Below are 24,682 nucleotides of genomic sequence, written 5' to 3' on the forward strand. Positions count from 1 at the left end.
ACTTTTGAACATATTGTAATTGCTATTTGGAGAGTTTGTTTACTAAATCTGATAGCTGGCAATGCTCAGAGTCAATTTCTTTTGACAACCCACCTGTGTTTTCTGGAATACCTGTCACAATTTCTTGTTTCTTTGTATATTTTGCAATTTTTATTTGGAAATTTGGACAATAAAAAATTTTAGATTCTGCTATTCCTCCAAAGTTTATTCTTGCTATTTTTTTTATTTGTTTCTTTTAAAATAATTTATCTGGGCTCTGTGAGTCAGATAGTCCTTGTTTGGGAATCTGAGAAGTTACCAAAGTTCCTGATTAAGTTTTTGCATTCTGATTTTTGTATTTAAGTCTAGCTTCCAACGCGTTGTATTTGTGTCTGCACGGCTGATTGGATAGGAACTGTGCTCAAATATCCCAAACCAGTAAGTCATCTGTCCTCTGCTGTTGGATCTCCTTGAGGAAGAGAGTTGTCTTAGTTATTTAATTGTTGTAGAACAAATCATCCCAAACTTTACTAACTCAAAGTTTCTGTGGGACAGGATTCTGGATGAGCCTCAGCACATTCTGACTTAGATCACATGTGGGGCATTGCTCAGCTTGTCCTCATTTGAAGGCTTGACTGGGGAAGGATCTGCTTCCAAGCACTCATCTGGTTTTTGGCAGGACTGGATTCCGTCCTGGAACTGAGGGCATCAGTTCTTTGCTGGCTGTTGGCAAAAGGCCAGTCTCAGTTCCTTGTGACATGTACTTCTCCACAGGACAACTTACAGCATGGAAGCTCACCTCATCAGAGCAAGGAGAAGAAGCAGAGAGAGTGACAGCCAGGCAGGAGTCAGTCATCAGAACCAGTGTGCATTCCTTCCCCTGGCTGCCCCACCCCACGTTTGCTCCTGTCTTTTGAGCCGGACTCTGTCTCAGGGACAGGGTGTGGGTGGGTTAAAAGGGACGGGAGTGGACACAGTGACTTACCTGTGCCATGTTCTGGTCATTACAGGTAAGTCGCTGTGTCCACTATGCATGCCAATGACAAGGGGTCATACAAGCACCAACCTTAGAAGGGGTGAACCACAAGGGACTATTTTAGAAGCAGCCTATACAAATTCAAAGTTCAGGCCATTTTCATGTGTTTCCTATTGTCTCCTTTATTCTGGCCTCTACCTCATTTCCTTGGCCTCAGGGTTGGCTGGGAGTGTGTGTTTAGATCTGACTCTTTCTAGTTTCTGTGGCCCATGTATATCCCAGCCACAACTGCAGCGTCACTTGAGTGGGGCTGTTGCTTTCACACTTTTCTGATTAGAGATTTTCAGGGAAACCAAGAAGATTGCCAAAAGTGGGTGCTACTCACTGTTCCAGATCCAACACCCCCTTTTTAAGATTTATTTTATTTACGCATCCAAAAACTGGGGTGTAGGCCGGAGGTGTAGGTGGTGAGAGGATTCACCAGAGACAAGGTGGCGAACAGAACAGGCAGACTGACTGAAATACACTGCTGAGGGGAGCAGCGGGGGAGTCTGGAGAGGTCTGCTGCACCATGTAGGGCAGCTCCCTGGCTGGGGATCGAACTCATGCTGCAGTGGCTGCCAGTAGCTTCATTGTGCTGAGACTTAACCCCTTGCACCACCAGGGAGTCCCTTCCAGTAAACCCCCTTTAACCAGATAAATGAGTCCAGTGCTGCCAACAACCAGATGAGAGCTTGGAAGCAGATCCTTCCCCAGTTAAGTACCTCTCCCAAGTGGAGTGGTACTTACTGAAACAAATTGCAAAATGATTTATTGACATGATGCTTATTAAACATCTTTGATTAAAAGTTGATAAAAAGCAGCGATGTGAAAGAAAGAAATAGAAAGTGTCATCGGGAAGATGGGTTTTCGCCATTCCGTCATCAGAACCAGTGTGCATTCCTTCCCCTGGCTGCCCCACCCCAACGTTTGCTCCTGTCTTTTGAGCTGGACTCTGTCTCAGGGATGGGGTGTGGGTGGGTTAAAAGAGACGAGACTCAGTGACTCTTGCATGTGCCTTACCCAACTCCCCTGCCCTCCTCTTTGATATATCTCAGGGCAGAGCCTGGGGAGCCCAGAGGCTCTCTGACTGCTGTGGGAGGGCTAAGATACACTGTCCCACTGAGGCTTTCGGGGTATCAGAGGTAAGACTGCTCTGGGAACCCCCCCAGTCCTCATTCTCAGTTCACAGATGGAGAGGAGACCTAAGCCCAAAAAACCCCACAGACATGAACAAGGTCAAAGAAAAACAGTGGGGGCCCAGAAGTTCCATTTATAATGAAGAGGCCTGGAATCTGTGTACTTCCCCCAAAGACTTTTCATGCATTACGTCAGTGCCAGGCAGGAAACCAACGCGTCACAGCCAGCATGAGTGGGAGGCCCTGGCAAGCTGGCACTCAGTCCTATGTGGCCAAATCTTTGGGTTTTTCAAGAGAAGCTAGAAATCCAGATGTATGCATTAAATGAGTTGGAAACAATTTTTTTAAAAAAATATTTATATTTATTTTATTTAGCATACAAGAATTAGGGTGTAGGCCAGAGGTGGGGTGTGTGTGAGAGGATTCACTAGAGACAGAGTGGGGAGCAGAGCAGGGAGATCTACTGAAATACACTGCTGAGGGGGAGCAGCGGGCAAGATAAGAGAGCTCTGCTGTGCCATGTGGGTAGCTCCCTGGCCAGGGATCAAACTCATGCCGCAGTGGCTGGCAATAACTTAATAGTGCTGAGACTAACCCCTGTGCTACAAGGGAGGCCCAGAGTTGGAAAAAATTTGAAAAACAATGCTGGTTGGACAGAACCCATGTGGCCTACTCAGCCTACCAACGCCTCTGCCACATTGGACCCTCTGCAGTGGGGAGGGGTGGCTACGAGAGGCAGGAGATGAAAATGACTCAGCGACGGAGGCTCCTTGCTCAGGTCCACTGAGTGGAGAGCAAGTGCTCCCCAGACTGGACCCCCTGGCTCTCCTGACCCCCAGTCCAAGAGCATGCTGCAGGTTCCGAGAGAAGGGAGTCTGGGAAACAAGGCCCAGGGAGCCGTGGGTGTTGAGAAAGGCCGGAACACATCTCCGAGCACCCCAGCCCAGGCCAGGAGTAATAGCGGGGAGCCACCACGGGGGTTTCTAGTCAGTGCTGCTTGGTTCCCCTAGAGAAGGGCTAATTGTTTTCTTTATTTTTCCACTTTGTCCTCCTCTCTGGCATTTTAATACTCAGTATCATAGCACTTCACACACACACACACACACACACACACACACACACACACACACACACACAAACAGCTTTCCTGCAGCTGGTCCAAGCTCCCAACAATCGTCATCGGTCCCCATCTCCACAAAGCATCTGAAGGAAGCTGGGGGTCAGGCTTGCAAAGCCCCACATGCACCTGAGTTTTCCAGGACACTCCAAGAAAATGTCTCAACCTGGCTGCAGGATGGATGCACTCTGAGTGGACTGGGATTTACATAGCCAGAGCCCTGCAGTCTCCTGTGTCCTGGGAATGCCCTTCCTTGGCACTGCAGAGCTGGAGGGGGATGTGGTGGTGTGGGGTGTGTGGCAGCTTCCCAGGGGCAGCCTTGGGGCTCTCTGGCTCTGTGGGTGATGTAAAACACCAGGCAGCATGGAGCTGGGGATGTTGGGCTGAGCTGGGCCCAGAGGCCTTTGAGGCTTGCCTGGCTATGCTCTGTTTACCACTTGACCTTGGGCTTGCTGCTTGACCTTGGGCTTGCTGCCTCTCCTCTGTGGTCCTGCCTTTTAGCTGTGCGGTGACTAGGACTTGACAAGGGGTTACAAGCCAGTGGGAGTGGTATTTGTATCAGATATTTTATAGAGCCTGCAAATTTTAGCAGAGGTTTGGGCATTACAGCTATCAGGGCATTTCATAAAGTATTTCTGATTTCTGACTTAATAAATGAGGGATCTGAGGCATACAGCAAAGGAGGGGGTAGGAGGGGGTGCAAAATAGAGGAGGGATGAACACAAGGGAACATAGCGATGGTTCAGGGGTGATATGGTGATGGGGGGAACTATGGAGACTGCCACGATATAAGAAAAAAATTAATAAAAAAATCAATCAATAAAAAAATGATAAATAGCACAGAAAAAAAATACATGAATGATCTAATGTGACTGGGCTGGTGCTTAACTGGGCTGACTAGGGCTAAGGATCCTTCCAGGTCTTCCTGCCAATGAAGCCTTGGCACCTACTGCCACCGGGAGGGGAAAAATGAAGGGCCGTGGGGTTGGGAGCACATGGAAAGTTCTCAGACACTCTGCTTTTGCATTCCCTTGGGGGACTAGTGGGGAGGGAGGCCTCTGTGATGAGGGGCTCACAGAGAGGCTGGGTTCGGGGGTGGTGGGCAGAGCGTGGAGCTGGGCACCAGGTACTGGCTGGGTCCATTCCTTTCTCTGTGGCTGCCTGATTCTATGACCCCAGGAGGCCGATTCTCCTGTGTTTCCTCACGTGCAAAATGGCACTGACCTCAGCCTTGCTTCGCTCGTGTGGTGTTCAGAGTGTTTGTGAGACAACCAGGGACTTTGCAAAAGTGTAGAAACTCGCATATGATCAGTATTATAGCATCAAGAGTAAAGACTCTGTGGGAGAATCCACCATGCACCAGCTGTGTGCCCTTGGACAGGTGACTTGACTTCTCTTGTCTAAGTTTTTTCTTCTATAAAATAAAGCCCAACAGTTTCTACTCATGCAATTGTGCACATTCAATGAGCTATCTGGATAAGGTGCTTAGCAGGGTGCTAGATGCAGTGGTGCTTAATAAATGGCAGCCCTGAGTACATACGGACAAACATGTGATGACCAAGATGTGGCAAGGCTGGTCATCCAGTGTGATGGCCATGGGTTGGGCAGCCCAAGGTCCAGTGCAGCGCAGTAGCACAGAAAGGACTCTCAGCCCAGCCCAGGCCAAGGTCTCCCTCCGGCTCCTCTCCCTACTCTCCCCCCATCCTCCTCCACCTGGAACACAGAGAAGGAAGAATTTGTCCTGCTGCTCAGAGAATAGCTCAGGGTTCATTTGTCTCCACTCCCTCCCCCCAGGGCTGAGGAAGCAAGCTGGGCTCCCTCCTGGGGCCTCCCTCTGTTGCCTCCACTCAATTATTAGCTTTGTAATTTGAAGAGGACCCCACCCCTCACCCTCCTGGGGAGCAGCAGAGCATGTGGGGCTGCCAGAAGCACCAAGGGCTGGGCTGGCTGCTTTCCTTCCTGCCAGTGCAGAAGCAACCCTGCTGTCTGAGTCTTCAGAGACACCTGGCCACGGAGTGCTTGCCCCGGGGTGGGCAAAGGAGGTTGGGCTGACACCGACTCACTCGCGAGACTAGGGATTTTGCCCCTGTAACCCTGTGCTAGTGGCTTAGGACTCAGGCCTTGGGCCCCAGAGGCGATGTCTTGAATGCAATCTGGGCTGACCGGGATGGTAGGTGTCCTGTGTGCCAGCACTATCTCAATGCTCCGTGCAACCGGGACATTGTCACTGCCATACACAGCTGGAGAATTCACAGTTCAAAGAGCTCAAGTTGCTTGTGAAGCCCACCCCCTGCCCCACAGGTCAGCACTGGAACCCCTGTTCCTCCTGCTTCTCAGGAACGTGGGTGTTCTTCTTCCATTAGTCCCATGGCAAGCGTTTAAACAAGGCCTCCACCTTGGAGCCCATCTTTCCAGTTAGCTGAGCGGGGGGCGGGGGGGTGGGTGGTGTTTCCACTGATCACCCTTTGAAAAGCTTCCCACAGGAGTGTCCCCCATTTCTTGTTCCCACAGTGTCTCCACACAGCCTGGGTCTGGGTCTCCTGTGCCAATGGAGTGTAAGGGGCAGGAGTGAGGACTCAAGGGCCAGACCCGGACCCGAATCTTGACTCTGCCACTTGGCATCTCTGGCAAGTCAACTGAAACCCTCCAGTGCCTTCTTTTCTTGCCTGAAAAATGGGACAGGTCGATGCCGTAGATCTCCTAGGTTTCTGTGAAGAGGCTGGGCCCATGGCGTGCTTACTGCAGGTCTGTTATTTTGAGGATAGACACAGCTCTGTGGGGGGCTGGCTGAGTCTGCACTGGCCCCCACCTGGGCCCCTTCCTCTCTGGGTCTGTTTCCTGCTCAGTTTCTTAGCATCCCTCACCTCCAAAGCCCCATCTAGGGTGTTGGGGTGCCCTGGGAGTCCCGTGGTGACCCAGTGTAGACATTTATCCTTTTAAAAAATATTTATTTATGTATGCATACAAGGACTGGGGTACAGGCCAGAGGTGTGGGGCGGGGGTGTGTGTGTGAGAGGATTCACCAGAGACAGAGTGGGGAGCAGAACAGGCAGACTGACTGAAATACACTGCTGAGGAGAGCAGAGGGCAAGACAGGAGAGGTCTGCTGTGCCATGTGGGTAGCTCCCTGGCCAGCTGGGGATCAAACTCATGCTGCAGAGGTTGTGGACAGCTTCACAGTGCTGTGTTTAACCTCTTGTGCCACCAGGGAGGCCCAGACATTCATCCTTTGGTGTGCAGTGCAGACACAGCACAGGCGCCCATCTTGGATGGAGCCCACATCATGTCTCCTTGCAGTCTCATGGCCCCACTCACTCTGCTTCTGCCCCAACCCTCCCTGGACTTTCGCTGGTTCTCAGGCCCTGCACCAAGACAGAGCAGGGGCTCTCGTGGGGGTGCCCTTGCACGCAGAGACATTTAACAGTGTCCAGAGACATTTTTTATTATGAAACTGGGGGAGGGGGTGCTTCTAGTTGGTGGGGTTGAGGGACGCTGCTAAATATCCACATGGGAGCCCCATAGCAGTATTGGAGTTGGAATGTCTTGTTCTCATAGACAACAAGTATGTAACCAAATGGTCAGACTTAACTGTAATAATGCTATAGTAGAAGCAGGCCAGGGTTCTTCGGAGGCCCTGAGGTGAAAGGGAAGGGAAGCCCCCACCTGGGGAAGTGACAATAGCACTGTCCCTTCAATGCTCCCTGCGTTCAATTGATGTGCCCAGGACACAAGTGTAGCTCTTCTGCTAGCCCATCTGCTCTGATAACTCCAGTGAGCACCCCTTGATCCAGCCATGCCTGAAGTCAGTCTCTCTTTATGTGGTTCCTATAGGTTTCTTTGTTTCTCACACTTGTTTAAGTTGAATCACTTCTAATGTACAGATAATCATCACACCCATATCTGCACACTCACCCATCTTGTGCAGACCTCCCCTCCCATCCTAACACACCTGATAGGCCCCCACCCCTTTCTGTAGCTGGTGGCCTCCCCCAGGGTGGAAGCGGCAGCTGCTGACCCTGTACTATCAAGCATATTCAAGCATCTATGGCGTGATTAAAGTGTTCCATCAGCCCAGACCGGGGAGCCATGATCAGATATGGCTTGTGGAACAGCTGCCCGTGCAGGGCTGGCAGTTAATTAAAAGCCCCACGCACTTAGTGATTAACTAATCTCAGCATGATGGCAGTCATGATGCAGAGGCGACTTCTCCTCTGGAGTCAGTTGAGAGAATCCCGTGTCTGCCTTCCGGCAGCAGAGGCAGCGAGAGGCTTGGGTGTCCTCAGTGAGATGTCCCAGGCAGTTTGCAGAGCTGAGTCCCAGCTGTCTCTCCAGCTGAAAGCTTCCAGAAGGAAGAGAGGAAGGGGCGCCTGGTGGGAGGGTGAAGGTGTGACATCAATGCAGGGGCTGAGAAGGAAGGGGAGCATGGAAGCAAGAGGCCTGCCGGGACTTCAGGCAGTCGGGGAGGGCTGGGCACAGGGGCTGGGCCGGGTCCTGGGCCTGCATGCCTGCCAGAGCTGCCTCTTGGGTCCCTACCCCCCCACCCGCCACCAATCACTTCTTCTTTGCCTGGAGAGTGGCCATGCAGTCAGCAGATTGGGGTGCAGGGCTTAGGAGGCTGAGGAGAGCCTAGGTAGCCTGAGTGTGGGCATGTGGGGGAGCCTGGTGATGGCGGGGGTGGGCCTGCATAGCCTCGGCTCTGCATAGGGAACTTTCAGGTCACAGCCTCTGTAGCAAAGTCTGAGGGATCCAACCTCTCAGCCACAGTTGCTAGAAATAAACTCCTGGGGCTTGGAGGTCATCACTGCTGTGGGGACTGGTCACTCACAGATAATATAAACCAGGGCTCTGTCTTAGTCTGCTCAGGCTGCTGTCAGAACTAAACATCATAACACCAAATACTGGGTGACTCAAAGAACAGAAACTTATTTCTCACCCTCTGGAGGCTGGTGAGTCCTAGGTCGGGCATGTCCAGATGGTTCTGGACAGGGAGGTCTTGGGTTTGCAGACGACCATCACCTGGCTGTGTCCTCGCTAGGCCCAGAGCAGAGTGAAGCAAGTCCTCTCATGCCTCCCCTGTAAATAATCACCTCCTTAAAGGCCTTGCTGCCTTGAGCCATTGCTTTGGGGGTTAGGATTTGAACATAAGAATTGGGGGGCGGGGGCAAACATTTAATATGAACATATCACAGTTTACAAAATGCATCATGTCCAGTTTTTTCATTGGCCTCATTGCATTTCACAGAGGGCAACCTAACGTCTGAGAGGTCAAGGTATTTGCCCAAGATCATACCTGTTGGCTTGATGGAAGTTTCTCTGTCACTCACAGAAGTGGGTGGCCCAGGGCTGACCCTGGGGCCCAGCTGTGCAGGTCACCCTATGGCCTGTGAAATCCAGGTGGAAGGAGGAGAACTTGGGCTGGGTTCCCAGAAACAGGACTTACATCCGGGACTCCTGTGAGAGTGATTCATTAGAAGCTGTCCCAGGAGAGGCCAGGTGGGGCTGAGCAGTGACATACAGAGTATCCCTGCCTCATGGAGAGGAAAACCAGGTCAGCCTGTCCAGGGCGTGAGTCCTGTGACCTGCTGGGAATGAACCTCTCACAGCTGCTCCTGCACTGCCCACATCAGGGCCCAGCCCCTCCCACCCTGTGCTCCATCATCCTCCAATATGGCAGCAGGAGTTCCAGCCCTCCCACACACGTTTCCAGCCAAGGGAAGGAGGAAAGGAGAAGAAAGAGGGGGTTACTCTCTATAAGGACACATTTTTAAAGCTGCACATGATGCTTTGGTTTCCAGGCTTGGGGTCATATTTGAGAGGCCTGTGGGCACCCCCAGCTAGCAAGGGAAGCTAGGAAGTGAAGGCTTTATTCTAGGCAGCCTGTGTCCAGCTAAATTTGGCTTCTGTTACTGAGGAAGGAGGTGGGATAATATTGGGGGGTGGGGAAGGCAGAAACCATTGTCACAGCTGGAGCATGTAAAAATAGAGTGGACTCTAGTTGGCCTACCCTATCTGCTGGACAGCTCTACCCTGCTTCTAGAGCTTTCTTCTAGGAGAAGAGTCAGATGTGAAGGTTTATCTCTTTAAGGCTGGCTGGAGCCCCAGGATCTCTCATTCAGGGGGGGCCCTTTTGTGTGGGATCCAGAATGATGGTGGTGTAGACAGAGTTCCCTGGAAGCACCTTGGGGTATGCCAGCAGGGGAGCATGCTGGACTAAGTCCTTAGCTGGGCTGGAGTTTGGCTTTTAAGTTCGTGGATCACCTTTAATTTTCTAGGTGACAGTTGGCAGGCAGACCCTGAGGTTCAATTCTATTAACTGAGCATGAGGACAAAGTGGGGAATTCAGGGTTGGACAAGGGTGAGGGGAGAGGCAGTCAAGTCAGGCATTAAATTTAAGAGAGTGCCAGGAAACTCGACAATTAAGGTAGACAATATTTCAGTGCAGTATTTTTTATTGTGGTCAAATACACATAAGATAATCTTGACCATTTTTAAGAGTTCAGTTTAGTGGCGTCAAATGCCTTCCCACTGCCACGCCTCCCCCACCACCATCCATCTCCAGAACGTTTTCATCATCCCATAGGAAACTACTGATTGAACACCAACTCCGACCCCACTCCCAGTGACCTCCAGTGTATTTTCTGCCTGCAGATTTGACCACAAGTCCCTCCAATCAGCAGAATTATACAGCATTTGTCTTTTTGTGACTGACTCGTTTCACTTAGCATGAAGTCTTCGTGTGGCAAGATTTTCCTCCCTTGTTAGGGCTGCATAATATTCCATCGTATGTACATACCACATTTTCTTATCCAGTCATCCCATCATATCCCATCATGGACTCCTGGGTCGCGTTATGCCTGTTGGCTATTTGTGTATAGTGTTGGCTATGAATGGGGATGCAGAGATACCTGTTTAAGTCCCCACTTTCATCAATGTAATCTTCAAAAAATCAAAGTCCATACAATAAGTTCATTATGTATAAGTTATTAATATGTTACATAAAGACAAGATCAGGGCTGTGCTGAGCCAACATTTGGGTCTGGGGAAAAAGGAAGGCTGGGTGATCCTCAGCATGCACGATTCCTGGAAAGCCTGTGGCCCTGACCGTGCCCACACTCTCCTCACCCTAGGTGTAGCCCTGGTAGGAGTCAGCCTGTGCTCCTCTGCCAGGAGCCTCCTCCCCAGCCACCCTGGGCTGATTTAGGAACTGGAGTGATGGAGGAGCTGCAGGGTTGGAACTGGAGCCGGGGTTTCCTCTCCCCTCGGGGAGATTAATCTTAATTAGTCCCCTCAGACAACAGTTACTTTCAAGGCCGAGGCAGCTGAGTTATGGAGATAGTTCCTGTGTTTTCCTTCCCTCTGCGTTGTTTTGCCAAGTGACAAAGCAAGAGATGCATGTCCTCGCCCAGGGCCGGCTGGCAGAGCTGCATGGGGCCATTTTAGCAAGACTGGATGCAATGCTCTCAATTCTGATCTCTTAGCCCAGGTGGGCAGGCACCTGGAGTGGGGTGTGGGGTGCAAGTCTGTGTGGTGGGGTGGAATCCCACTGGGAGAAAGAAGGGCTCCCTTCCTGAGGTCACAGCTTCCCAAAGATGAGAGCCCATGAAATATCCCAAAGGGGGTGTCTTTCCCCATTCATTCAAGGAGCAATTAGTGAGCACCTACTGTGTGCCAGGCAATGAGTGAGTAGGTGAGAATGAGAGTTGATAAAGAGATGGGTCAGGGTGGCCTTGTTTGTTCAGAATTCGGGGTGTGCCAAGTTACTACCCAATAACCTGGACAAATGAAGGGGGATGAGAGGTTCTCCCTTGGCAGGGGAGGGAGTGTGTGTGTGTGTGTGTGTGTGTGTGTCCGAGGAGGGAGGAGTCTGGATCCTGCCTGCTCTCTTGATACTGACCAGCAGATGGCGGGAGTGCTCCGGGAAAGTCAGAGACTGCAGGGGAGGGACCTGGAGCGAGAGGGAGGGAGGAAAAGATAGAGACACAGAAGTTAGAGAGAGAGAGAGAGAGAGTATATTAGTCTTCTGGGGCTGCCATAACAAAATGCCACAATCTGGATGACTTGAGCAACAGCAACTCATCTCTTACAGTTCTGCAGGCTGGGAAGCGCAAGCTCAAGGTGCCAGCAAGGTAGGTCTCCTCCAAAGGCCTCCTCTCCAGGCTCCCAGGCTGCGGCCACCTCCCTGCTTGCTCGATGGCTTCCCTTGGTGTGTGCATAGTCGGGGGAGGGGGAGGGAGAAGGAGAAAACCATCCTTCTTTTCGTAGGACACTGTCCTGTGGGATTAGGGCCCCACCTTTATGACCTCAACTGACCTTAACCACCTCCTAAAGACTTCTGATCCAGTTACTCTGGGGATTCAGCATATGAATTTTAGAGGCTCAGTGCAGTCCACTGCAGAGGGAGACAGAGACAGAGAGGAACAGAGAGAGAGAGGGGAGAGTGGGGTGGGGAGGGAGAAGTAGCAATGTAGAGATAGGGGAGGAGAGGTTGGAACAGCAACCCGGTGGGGATCAGGATTCCTGGTTCTGTTCTCACTTCACCTTCACTTCATTGCCACGGGAGCCAGTCAGTCCTGAGGGCCACTGCCTCTCCTCCGAGAGGGTCAGGCACCTGCATCTGCTAAAGCAGCAACAGACTGGTCAATTGCAGCTTCCACATTCCAGGCCAGCATGACCCTGGGGTGGGCCTCCAGCTTTCTCTCCATCTCTCGGACAAGGAGACTGAGGGTCAGGGGTGTGACCTGCCCGAGGGCAGCTGAGAGTGCAGCCCAGGCCCTGTGCCCTGTGGCCTAACTGGGGAGTGCTCTGAGCAGGAGGCTCCTCCGGGGACACAGGCCTGGGGCTAGTGGCCTGGAAGCTCACTCAGAGACCTAAGAATCCAGAATAACAGGGCCTCCCCTGGTCACGCAGCAGTTGAGCACTGGGCTGCGAAGTTGCCTGCAGTCTCTGCAGTGCCGGTTCGATCTCCGGCTGCTGGCGAGGGTCCCACATGGTGCACAACCTCTCCTGCCGCCCGCTGCTCCCCTCAGCAGTGTACTTCGGTCCCTCTGCCTGTTCTGCTCCCTGCTCTGGCTCTGGTGAGTTCTCTCACCCTCCCGTGCTTCTGACTGTACCCAGTGCTTGTATAAATAAATAAATAAATCTTTAAAAAAAAAAAAAAGAATCCAGAACAACACTCTCTGGATACCAAGTTACCATAAAGCCATCTGAGTTGGGGCCTCTTTTTCCCCGGGCTCACGGGACGGCAAAGCCCTCTTGGCTTCCACTCTGCAGTGGGCTCAGGGCTGTGTGTGGGGGGAAGCCTACTCTTTCCTCCCAGAGACACATGAGGGACACCTAAATCTAATAAGTTAATCTAGACTCCTAGAAACAAGATTAAATTTTCAAATAAAGGCAAGCTCTGACAGCTAAGGCATAAATCTTTTATTTAAAATAGAGACTAAGCCCATTCAAATGCAATCAGCGATGACAGATGCAGATAGAAACAAGCTCTGATGGAATAGACCCGGCGTGGATTTGTTCACTTTGGTGACATATCACAAAGGGTGACCTTAAGGACAGTCTGTGAGTGTCAGCAGATAGCGGGGTCTTTTTGTCCATTTCCATGTGGCTTCTTGACCCCAGGTGGTGGCAGGGAGCTGTTCTGCCCAGCCTTGGAGGTCATGGCCCCATGCCACCTACCCTGCTGCACAGAGGGCAGCAAAGAGGCTCCCAAGTGTTTGCAGCTATCTGCACATCAGTAAGGAAGGAGGCGACTGGGGTGCTTCCAGGATCATATCAGGGATGGTGAGGCAAGGGGGGAGGGTGGGCAGGAAGCTGGAGCATCTCCTGGAGCTGTCAGAGCAAAGGGTGAAACTCCACAGGCCCAGACCGAGAGATGTGCTTCTGCCTAGGTTCCTTACAGGCATTTCTAGTGCTGAACACTGTTGCCCACACCGTCTCAGTCCGTCCGCACAGCTAGCCTTTTACAGATGATCACCTGAGTCTCAGAGGGGCCAAGCCCACGCTCAAGTCACATGGCCAGTCAGCAATGCAGCCTGAGAACCCCCCAAGGCATGGACTCCAGCCCCCAGAAGTCAGGGGCCTCATGAACATGCTGACACCTCATTTGTTTTATTGATAATTCTGGCAAAGACCAGAGAATGATTCCTCCCAAATATTGTTCCCCTTTCAAAGCTTCTTAGATGTTTGCTGCCAGACCCCTTCACAGCAGCATGGACTCAAAGTCAGCACCTCAAATATACATCCCTTGAGGACACGAGGACTCCCAAATGGATAGTCCCTGAGTTCAGGTTTGGGCAAATGTTGGAGAGGATGCTACAGACAAAACTCCCCACTTGGGCCTCCCCGGTGGCGCAGCGGTTGAGCGCTGGGTTGCGAAGCTGCCCGCTGCCTCTGCAGCGCCGGTTTGATCCCCAGCTGCTCCCTGGCCACTGGAAGAGGGTCCCACATGGCGTGCAGACCTCTCCTGCCGCCCGCTGTGTACTTCGGTCCTTCTGCCTGCTCTGCTCTCCGCTCTGGTCTGGTGAATTCTCTCACCCTCCGTGCTTCTGAGTGTACCCAGTGCTTGTATACATAAATAAATAAATAAATAAATCTTAAAAAAAAATTGTTTAAAAAAAAAAAAACCCACTCACCCAGCCCTATAGTGCTATGTAAAGGATGTCTAGGGAACACTGCTTACTGTGAGTCCTCTTGGAATATCCTAAAGCATATTAGGAAATTAAAGGTTCTGACAAGTCCTGTAGAAAAGATCCTTCCTTCCACTGCCTGGTCCAGCATTTCCTCACTCATTCATTCAAACAAAATTTTTGCTTTTGTTTCTCTCACTGAACCCAATATCACATCAACCCACCTTCCAAAGAGCCCACTTTGGGAAACAATGATATGCCAACTTGGCCACAGCTATCTAACCCCCCAGGCAATCTAATGGCTGAACAGCTCTAGCTTGTGATAATTTCCCCTGATTTTTGTACATGGAGGATGCAAGATGCCCAGCTGGAGAACCCAGGAATAGCCATGTGTGGAATAGGAATACATCCGGTGCAAGTCCAGGAGGCCATGTATGTTATTGCTTGGTCCTTAACTTATTCTCACTCTCAAGGTCTCAATCGGGGCTAATCATTGCAATTGTGACAACTTCTCAGCTTTGTACAGGAGAGAGAAACTGCTCTGTGTTAACCCAAACACAGTCCCTCATCGTCTTGCTTCTCTTCATAATTTTCCCCTCTTTGGGCTTGATGTAAATAGACATAGGGAACGTAGAAACAATTTTTGGAAGATGCCAGAGCCACACACAGGGAGGAAGGACATTGGAACCGGATCCACTCTTGGGGGGCAGACTTCATGGCCCTGAGGAATCTGTTTGGAACTTTGCACAAGTGAGAAATAAACATCTGTTTTGTTGAGGCACTGGGATTTGGGGATTGCTCTGTCCCAGATGGCCCCCTAACAGTGAATTGTTATGGACATCAGATAATTTTTTCATTCACTGGTTCATCTATGCTTCACAAAAACTCTGGGTGGCAGTCTGGCCATGGCGTTTTGCAGAAGACAATGGATGTCCTAGCTTAATAGTTGGCGGGAGAATAGAAAATGTTCCTAAGAACAATTTAATATGGATGTATAGATGCTTCTTTGTGCTTGGCCCGGCCCCTTTCCTTCTAGTTCAGGTATTTCTGTAACTGGAGCTATTTGCTGGGACGCAGCACCCATGACTCACCCTCTCTGCCCCCACCCTGTTCTCTGCAGACTCCAGGGGCCCTGCCTCTGTCCACGGTGCTGAACTCAGCGATCTGCAGAATGGATGAGCTTCAACATTAGACAGCGCTGGGTTACTTTCCTTGGAGGGATTCTTTTTTTTTTTTTTTTTTAAACATTTATTTATTTATTCATACAAGCACTGGGCACAGTCAGAAGCGCGGGAGGGTGAGAGAATTCACCAGAGTCAGAGCGGGGAGCAGAGCAGGCAGAAGGACCGAAGTACACTGCTGAGGGGAGCAGCGGGCTGCAGGAGAGGTCTGCGCGCCATGTGGGACCCTCGCCCAGCGGCCGGGGATCGAACCGGCGCTGCAGAGGCTGCAGGTGAGCAACCCAGGGCTCAACCGCTGTGCCACCAGGGGAGACCCCTGGAAGGATTCTTAACCTTCCCGAGTGTTACTTTTATTATCTGCAAAATGGGAAAACGATATACTTTCCCTTAAGATTGTTCTGAAGATTAAATAATGTGGAGAAAATACTGGTGTGTTTTCATCCTTTCTCACTTTTTTTTATAATATTGAAAATTCTCCATTCCCGCCCTACCAAAAGTAGAAGGGAGCTGAAGATGATTTCATACTTACATGTAATACTGACTTCAAGGGCAAGATCCATCAGCCACCGAGATCTGAGGGAATTCAGAGAAAAAAAATAAAGCACACTCTGGAGGGACTGACTATGAGATCACGATTCTAGTTTCTGGAAGTTACAAAATAGTCTTTATTCTAGTTTTGGGGAAACTTAATGCTTGAGGAGAAGATGTTTATGTCCTTCTCTTTCACCTGTACAATGTGGGGTGACGGTAGCAGCTCGGTGGTTTTCTACCCCATAGGACAAGGACAACTTTTAGTGCTCTCACCACGCACTGATACCCATCGCTGTTAAGATTTTGTCAACTAAACACACTGCACTTATTAAGGAATAACAAATTCATTTCCCCAATTTTTATTAATAAAAGACATTTAGAAGTGATTGTGCACTAAAAACAGTATTAAGCTTCCCAGTTTAATGAGGTGGCTGATGCTTTAGTTAGTCTGTGTGGCCTCATTATCGGCTAATGTGTGGATTCCCTTAGGTTTTCTGAACTTTTGCCAAGAATTCACAGAACCCGGTGATACTTCTGTGGACTCTGAGTGGGAGTCCTGTCAGTGGGCTATCAGGTGCCTTCCAGCTCCAACCTGATTTTGGGCCTTGAGGTACAAAGAGGGTGGGGCAGAGAGGCCACAAGGGGAAGAGCCAGAAACAGTGGTTCTGGGACCGGAGCTGAAGACACATCCTGTGCTGCTTGGGCTAATCCACCTGAGACAGAGCTCAGGAATTTGTAGTTCTCACCACCCTTCACAGTGCATTGAGAGAGAAAGTGGGAGAATGGAGAAAGGAGGGAGAGAGAGAAAGAGAAAGAGAGAGAGAGAGAGAGTAAGGAAGTAACTGGAAGGCTGGTTTATTAGTGAGAAACAGCTCTGCCAAGGGAAATAACCACCCAGCCTCCTTTCTGCCAACACATTCTCTCCCTGTTGCATAGAACATGGGAAGCTAGTTTGCAATCAGAGGATGCTTAGCGGGCAGGAACTAGTGAGGGAGTTCCTTGGATAGTTTTTTTTTTAATTTTTAATTTTATATCTTTTTACATAATTTTTCATTTTTGCATAATGTATGCATTTTCATCTTCATTATAGTCCCCATACAATTCCCACCCCCCTTGTTTTGATCCTACTTCCTCCCCCCTCCCCCCACCCCCATGTAACCCAGCATTCAAAAAAGATAAACACATGCAATTTGCAGCAACATGGATGGAGCTGGAAGGGATCATGCTCGGCGAAATAACCCAGAAAGAAAAAGAAAAATACCGGATGGTCTCACTCATAGCAGGAATCTAGAAAACCTAAATAAGGGAGCAGGAAAAAGACTAATTATAATAAAGTAAAAATCCCTGGATAGTTTTGATGACATTGTCTTCACGGTGATGGCTGTAGGGCTGTGACTTCCTACAGGTTTTATACAGGCTTTTCAGGAACCAAGACCCCACTCTGTTCCAGACAGCACTGGACAGTCCACTAACGCTGTGCCTTTGGGCTCTGCTTCCCTTTCCTGACAGCCTCGAGGTCTATTTATTGGCAGGCTTTCTCTTTGAAAAATAACACGGTGCCATGGGTCTTATTTTGGGAAGCTTAGAACCCTCCTCATCCTCTTTTGGCATTGCTGGGCACACTTTCTGTGTCTACCCGAATGATCTGCTAAGGTGTGAATGTCAATCTATCTAAGTGGGAGCATGCCAACATCACCCCGAAATAAAGGTGCTGGCTTAAGAATAGAAGGTAAACTCCTCCTGACATGGGCCCCCACCCCGCTCCCCATCTCTCCCATCACTCACTAAGCTTCAGCCCAAGGCTCGACTCTGGTGCTCAGGGACTCACGTCTGCCCCTCTGCGTTCCCTTCCCCTGGAGTGCACCTTTCCTGTCCCCCTCCCCTGCCCATGGTTTGGGTGCAGCTGAGCCCTCCTGGCCTCTCCCCAGAACCTCTCCTGGAATGCATTTTTCTGGCTGCACTGAACAATTTCAGAAACCATCCTTTTATTAGTTTTACTTTACTATCTTTATCCTCAGTTAGGACAGAAGTGTCCCATGAACTGGGATCTTGCTCTTCTTGGTCACTTTATCCTTAGAGCCCAAGAGAGTACTGGGCATGCTGGAAGTCCCCACTTCACAATTTCTGGATGATTATGGTGAGTGGTTACATGCAAAGCACTTATATGTGAATGTTTCTCCTCCCCCGCCTCCGCACCCCCGCCCCGTTCTGGGCACCAAATATCTTGCCTTTTGCATAGAATGAATGTGAATGAACCCACGTGAATGAAATGAATGGAAGGGGTGGCCGTCACCCACTAGACTATCCAGTGGACAGAGCGAGTCATGTGTTTCTCTGACTCCCTGGCAACTTGAAGAGCAGCTACACAAAGCGCCTATCGAATTGAACAGAATCCTTTGAAAGAGTCATGTCGATAGCTGTAATGATTGAAGAAGGGTCTGTCTGGTCCATCACATGTGACTTGTTGGAAAAGTTAACACCTGGAGTTCTCATTCTCAGTTCTGGTTCCTGATCATATGGGTTCAAAGGCCGCACCTCACAAAGCAGATGTGTTGATGGAAAATGAAGAGAATCTGCCTGAGATACCATGTCAGAGGACTAGCACAATATCCTTCTGACACTTGAAAATTACAAATTTGTAAGTTTCTTCTCACTTGTCAGCAAGGCCTCCCCTGTGCAGATGGATTCCAGGCCTTGCCTCCCAGGCTGCTTTCCCACCACCCCAGAGCCGGCCAGCAGATATCTTCCTGCTCCCTGTGGGTGCAAGTGTCCTAGGCAGTGGAGATTCAGATGTTTTATCAGGACTCTTTAGATTACAAGTGATTTAAAACAGGGAATATATTAGCTCAAGCACAATTAAGAGCTGTTGGGTAGAAGCTGCTTCAGGCATGGCTGGATCCAGGGGTTCTCTTTGCCTCTGCTTAGTTTATTCTTCCTACAATCTCTCCCCATGACAATATTTGGGAGCAAGTTGACCCCTAAAGCCTCAGAAACATCCTGCTCACTCCATTCTAACTACTCACATTTCTCTGCTCCTTAAATAAAGCTGGCATTGGGCTTAGGATACCTGCTCTATTCGAAGTGCCTGGAAGACCCCAGCTCCTCTCTGTATATCTCACTCCCTTACCCCCACAGAGTTGTTCTCAAATTTACTTTCTCAGTGAGGGTTGAACTTGACCACCCTATTTAAAATTAGAATACATCTGCCCAGTATTCCCATCCTGTTTTGTTCACTTCCCCCTACCTTATAGCAATTGTTTTCTTCAAATTGACTCCATAATGGAACTTATTTATCTCTGTTGGCCCTCTACCCTGCTAGAATAACTGTTTTTGTTCACCAAAACATCCCAAGAACCCCCTAGAATCATGCCACAGGGAAGCTGGTCACTTTGTTGGATGAACAAATCATGCAGAAAGGAACTAATTTAATATCCAGACACCGGAAATACCGTGAGCAAAACAAATAAAAGTCATTCGCTTCATTGGACCTTGCTTTCTGGTGGGAAACACAGACAACAAATGGGGTTTCTAAGGAGTATGGAGCACGTGGCATCTGGGTGCCCATCAGGGCTGAGCAGGTGAACACAGCAGGTACCCAGTCAACACTCAGCTGAGCTGCTGTCCTGTGCCGAGCACCTAATAAGGATGGAGATAGTTCTGCTTCTTTTGCTGTTTTAATTTTATTCCTTTTGAAAGCAAGTGAGGACAAGTGCGCTGCTAATGACAGTAGTAAAGCTTCACCCACATTTGTTTACAAGTTGTGTTTGCTTTTATTTTCATTCCTTTCTTGATTCAATGCAGGCGTGGGCAGCCCCCTGCCAGTCCACGTTCCCCTGATATTTCCCACTCACATAGTATAAATGAAGAAATATGCAGACAGGCTGGGAGCTGCTGGTGTGGAACCATCTCTTGGATCCCACTGCTGCATGGCAGAGAAGCCACCCAGGCCAATAAGTGGGTATTGACTTGCACTGGCGTTAATGTCTTTCCGTAGCATTTTATCAAAACTTGCCTGGGGGGAACATCCATCTTCATCTTGACTTAAAATAGAAGATATTATCAGGTGGGTGTTCTATCTACATAGTACAGACCTCTGCATACAAATATAGATATGTAATCAATATTTCATCATCAAATTAGGATCTGGCTTTCAATGTTTTGCAAAAGGAACCTCAAGATGAATAATGATGTGCAATAATAATTTTGAAATGCAAGAGTATTTTTTCCACTTCGATAAGAGTTGGGGCCTCCCTTTGACCATCCTGGGCAGGCAGCGGGAAAAGATCCCTCTGGCCCTGAAATGGTGGTAGGGTTTGCAGACCCGAAGGCAGCCTGGGCTTTGCTGTTTGTTGAAAATTATGGGCATCCCCAGGGTGTTCAATTATCTGCCTGTGGCCTGCCTTGCTGCTGCCCCCCACAGACCTTCTTTGACCCTGTTGACCCCTTCAGTGCACTCTTCCTCCAGCTTCACTAAACTTTGGCCCCCAGTGGTCAGCAGGCACCTCTGAGGCTCCCTAAAACTACTTTAACTGCAAAGGTGTGAGCTGGAAGGGGCTGGGTGCTCCTGTCCCCTGGGATGGCTCTTAGCCAGAGACAAAGAGTGGGATTGTGAAAGCCCAGCTCCCTTTCTTCAGGGGGACAACTCCAATCCAGAGTTCTTTGGGCATCCTGGGCAGTTACCCTCCTTGGATCTGTCGAACATTCCTTCTGTACTGGGCTCTCCTCCTCCTTGGCCTGTGCCTGCTCCTCTTCATTGGCCTCCCTACAGCCTTTCCATAAAACATTTGCACACAGGGCCTGTGTCCAGGTTTGCTGTGGAAAGTCTGACTGAAGACATCCCATCCATTCTGCATATATGTATCGAGTACCCAGTCTGTTGCAGGTGTGTGACAACAGCTGGGGGGAGCTGTGGCCGGTGTCTTTTTGCCAATTTTGGTGCTTTGGGCTAGAAGAGAGACATTGATAGTAACTTAATGTCTCATGTCGATGGGATGCCAGAGGTGCCAGGCCTGGCTGATGGGAGTGCCCGCCGTGCACAGGTCCCTTTACCTCTCTGCTCAGCTCGCCCTCAGCTGCACCCTCAAGTGGCTGCAGTGGTTCTGGACATCACATCAGGCTGGGACAACACCCAGAGGAAGAACAGAGACTAGCTCTGCTCGTGGGTTGCTCTATAAAGTGAAGGCTCTTCTCTGAGATTCCCTGCCTCCCTAGCAGGGCAATCTCCGCTCCCTGACCTGAGGTGGGTCACCTGCTCCTTCCTGAGCCCATCGCTGGTGCAGTTACCCTTGGACAGCCAGGTCCACCCAGGACCCTGGGCTTGGAGTGGTTTCTCCTGAGGCCCAGGGGATATTTGAGGGTATGGATGACTGGATGCAGTTGGGGGTCAGTTAAGAAGAAAGGAGGGTCTATGCTGGGTGGGCAGCTGTCCCCTGCTTCCTCTGTCACTCTGCCCGCCGGCTTCCTCACGGCACTTCCCTCTGGCCACACCCCTGTGGCAGCATAGGTGACTGGGCGTGAACAGCACAACGCCACACACGTACTTATGGTCACTAGAAGGTCGATGAAAGAAGAGATAAAACAAACCTGTGCAGCTTGAGGGGCAGAGAGGAGGGAAAGGCTAGGGTGGGGTTTCCCAACTCCCCCCGGGGGCTCGAGTCCTGTGGCAGGCAGCAGCAAGGCGCCCTCTTCTGGATCAAGCCTCCTTCTTCCTCCAGCAGCGAGGGCAGCTGCTTGAGGTCAGAAATTCGCGGACTTGGAACCTGGCTGGTGGGACTGGCTGTGTGAGTTCGGGCGCTACTCTTCCTCTCTGGGTCTCACTACTTTCTCTAGAGATACGTGAGCAGCTGGTCACTGAACACTTTGTTGAACACTTATATGTGAACATGCTGGGGATGCACGTAGGGAAAGAACTGGCCTCATGGAAGCATTTATGGAGCTCAGGGCTGAGGTTTGAAACATGAGTGGGCAGAAACATGCCTCCGGGGGTGGAAATGGGGGCTGCAGTATTGCAGGCAGAGGCTGGCAAGGCAGGTTTGGAGACCCTGACGGGGCCTGATCTCGTCTGAGGAAAGCAGTGCTGGCATGGCCCCACCCTGGGGTGGGGTGGGGAGCAGGGTATGAGAGCAGGCAGCGAGGTGGGCAGAGGCTGCACAGACCACAACAAGGGCTGATGAGGTTCGACTGCCAAGTGGCGGGCATGGATGCCACCCCAGGCCAGGGATGGGCGGCTGCTCTTTCCCAGCGAGGGAGGAGTTGGCTTGGACTGGTGGTGACAGTGGCACAGGCGAGAAAGGGACAGGCCTCAGGTCCTTGAGAGCCGGGGTGGCTGAGAATCGGAGGTCTGTCCCGGCTGGGCTTCAAGGACTCTTGTTCTCACCTGCTTACCAAGGAGTATAAAGCAGGTTCCCTCCATCCCGAGGATAAAATCCCAGAGTTTGCAGAGGGAAGCTTCCTTTCACTCTAGGCCCAGGGAAAGAGGGGGCGAATCAAGCCTAATGCAGTTAAGAAATGCTCGGCAATCAATCACGCGAGCTGAAATTAAATGTCCAAATGTGTTGCCTGCATTTTTCCTCATCATCACAGGCTGAGGTGGATAACCAGGGTGGCTGCAGTGTTATTGTTTGAAGCTGGAGAAAGGGAGCCTGATTATTTTTGGCGGATAAGGAGATTGCGGTGGGGGGGGGGTGGGTAGGGAATAAGGAAAGTGTTTTTAGGGGCGTAAGTTCTAGAAAAACTAACACTCTGGCCCCCAAAGGCCGAAATATCATGAAAAATAAATGAAATCTGGAGTTGGAAGGCTTGCCTTTGGATCTCAGTTATATTACTTATCAGCTGTGTGACCTTGGGTGAGTCCCTTACCCTCTCTGATCTTATTTTCCTCACTGTTATGCTGGGGGTGATAACAAATGCTTAAGAAGGTGACTGTGGATATGAAATGAAACGATGTTGGTGAAAGTGCTTTGTTAGCTGCAAAACACTATCAAAGGTGAGGGATTATCAAGAAAATATCTTTTTAAAAAAATTTTGCATAGAAGAACTGGGGTGTAGGTCAGAGGTGAGGGGGTGTGAGGATTCACCAGAGACAGAGTGGGGAGCAGAACAGGTGACTCTACTGAAATACACCTCTGAGGGGAGCAGCAGGCGACACAGGAGAGGTCTGCTGCGCCATGTGTGTTAGCTCCCTGGCCGGGGATCGAACTAGTGCTGCAGTGGTGATAGCATTGAGATTTAATACCTAGGCCACCAGGGAGGCCCAAGAACATTATCTTTAAGCAAGAAAAAAATCTAACTGGGTGATTTGTTGAATTTGTGTTAATTTGGGGGTGTAATGGAGGAGAATATCTTTATCCTTAGGTGACACATCCCAGCGAGCTTGGGAATGAAATGTCAAGATGTCTAATCCAAAATTGTACACATCAGTGAATGATCTATTTATCTATATCTATCTGTTTATATCTGTATCCATATATTTAGAGACATTTAAATTTCTTTTAAAGAAAGCTGACAAAATACTAACCACTGGAGAATCTAGCTCAAGGATTTGAGATGTTACTAAATTACTGCTTCTAACTTTCCAATAGATGTAGAAAGTTTCAAAATGAAAATAGAAAAAAAAATCAAGTCTAACTAACTATAATAAAGAAAAAATCAAAATCAACAAGCAACTAGAAACCAGAGACACACTATGGGGGTGGGGTGGGCATGGGGAGAGGAACAATTAGGGTCAAAATAAGGGGGGTGCAATTGTATGGGGAATATACCCAATATGAAAATGCATACATTGTGCAAAAATGAAAAATGATGTAAGAATTATATAAAATAAAATATTTTAAAAAATCAAGTCTAAGGACTGGGGATTCACACAAGGAAGGTGAAACAGTAGCTCACAGGGCAACAAAAGGCGTTATCTCCTGACCTTGGCCTTCAGCAGGGGAACCAGTCACTGCCATACTGATCAGGCAGACGTGAAGTTGGCCTGGTACCTCCCGCAGCCCAGCAGGCAAAGCCCAGTCATGAAATCTGTAGATGTGAACCTCCGGGGGCCTGGGGGAGCAGGGCAGAGAGGGGCAGAGGGTAGGTGTGAAGGGGGACTGGACAAAGTCAGCACCCCTCCTTCCACCGGGATTGTTGGGCAGAAGCTAAGCTGGCAGATAGTCCTTTCTCCAGGCTTAATAACAGGAAAGTGATGTCATTTGACCAATGCCACCCCCCCACCCAGCCTCCCATCCCTCCCATCTCCCCCACCCCCCGTTACTGGAGTCCGGGCTTGGATCTGGGGAATATTCTTTCTGATCAGAGAACACAGCGTGGGGAGAAGCCAGTGCCTCCCTGTCGAACACAGTCAACCTGTCAAACATTTGCCAAAAAGGAAGGAAGGAAGGAGGCAGACATGGAGAGAGGGAGGGAGGGCAGAAAGAAATGCACTTTTTGGGCCTCCCCTGGTGGCGCAGCAGTTGAGCGCAGGGCTGTGAAGCTGCCCGCAGCCTCTACAGCGCCGGTTCGATCCCTGGCCACTGGCGAGGGTCCCACATGGCATGGCAGACCTCTCCTGCCGCGCCTGCTGCTCCCCTCAGCAGTGTATTTCGTCGGTCTGCCTGTTCTGCTCCCCGCTCTGGCTCTGGTGAATCCTCTCACTCTCCCGCGCTTCTGACTACCCAGTGCTTGTATAAATAAATCTTTAAAAAAAAAAAAAAGAAATGCACTTTTTGGTTTGTCAGTAGAATAAGGGCCCTAAGTCGGTGGATGCAGAGACAAGCTTTGGCCTGTGCACACATCTTGCCGGTGCCTGGCCTGCACTCTCTACCCCTTGGCATGGCCCCTTCAGGCTTCTGTATGTTCTTCTGCTGCTGGCTTCCTCCTGTGTCCTTGAGGGGGTGCTCCTGGGGGGCTGGAGCCACACCCCTCTTCCGGGGAGTCCAGAGTGCCTCGGCTGGACATTAGCCAGGGCCTCGCCTGTGGGAGCACATGGCCTGAACTCCCTAGTGCCAAGGCCAGTGCCATCGAGGCTCCATGCTGCTCCTGGGATCTGGCCTCCGTTGCACCCTTGTTTGATGTCTTCTCCTTTCTTCTCCTGCTCTCCAGGCTCTCCGATT

Source organism: Talpa europaea, assembly GCF_964194135.1.
Source record: "Talpa europaea genome assembly, chromosome: 16".
Lineage (NCBI taxonomy): Eukaryota > Metazoa > Chordata > Mammalia > Eulipotyphla > Talpidae > Talpa > Talpa europaea.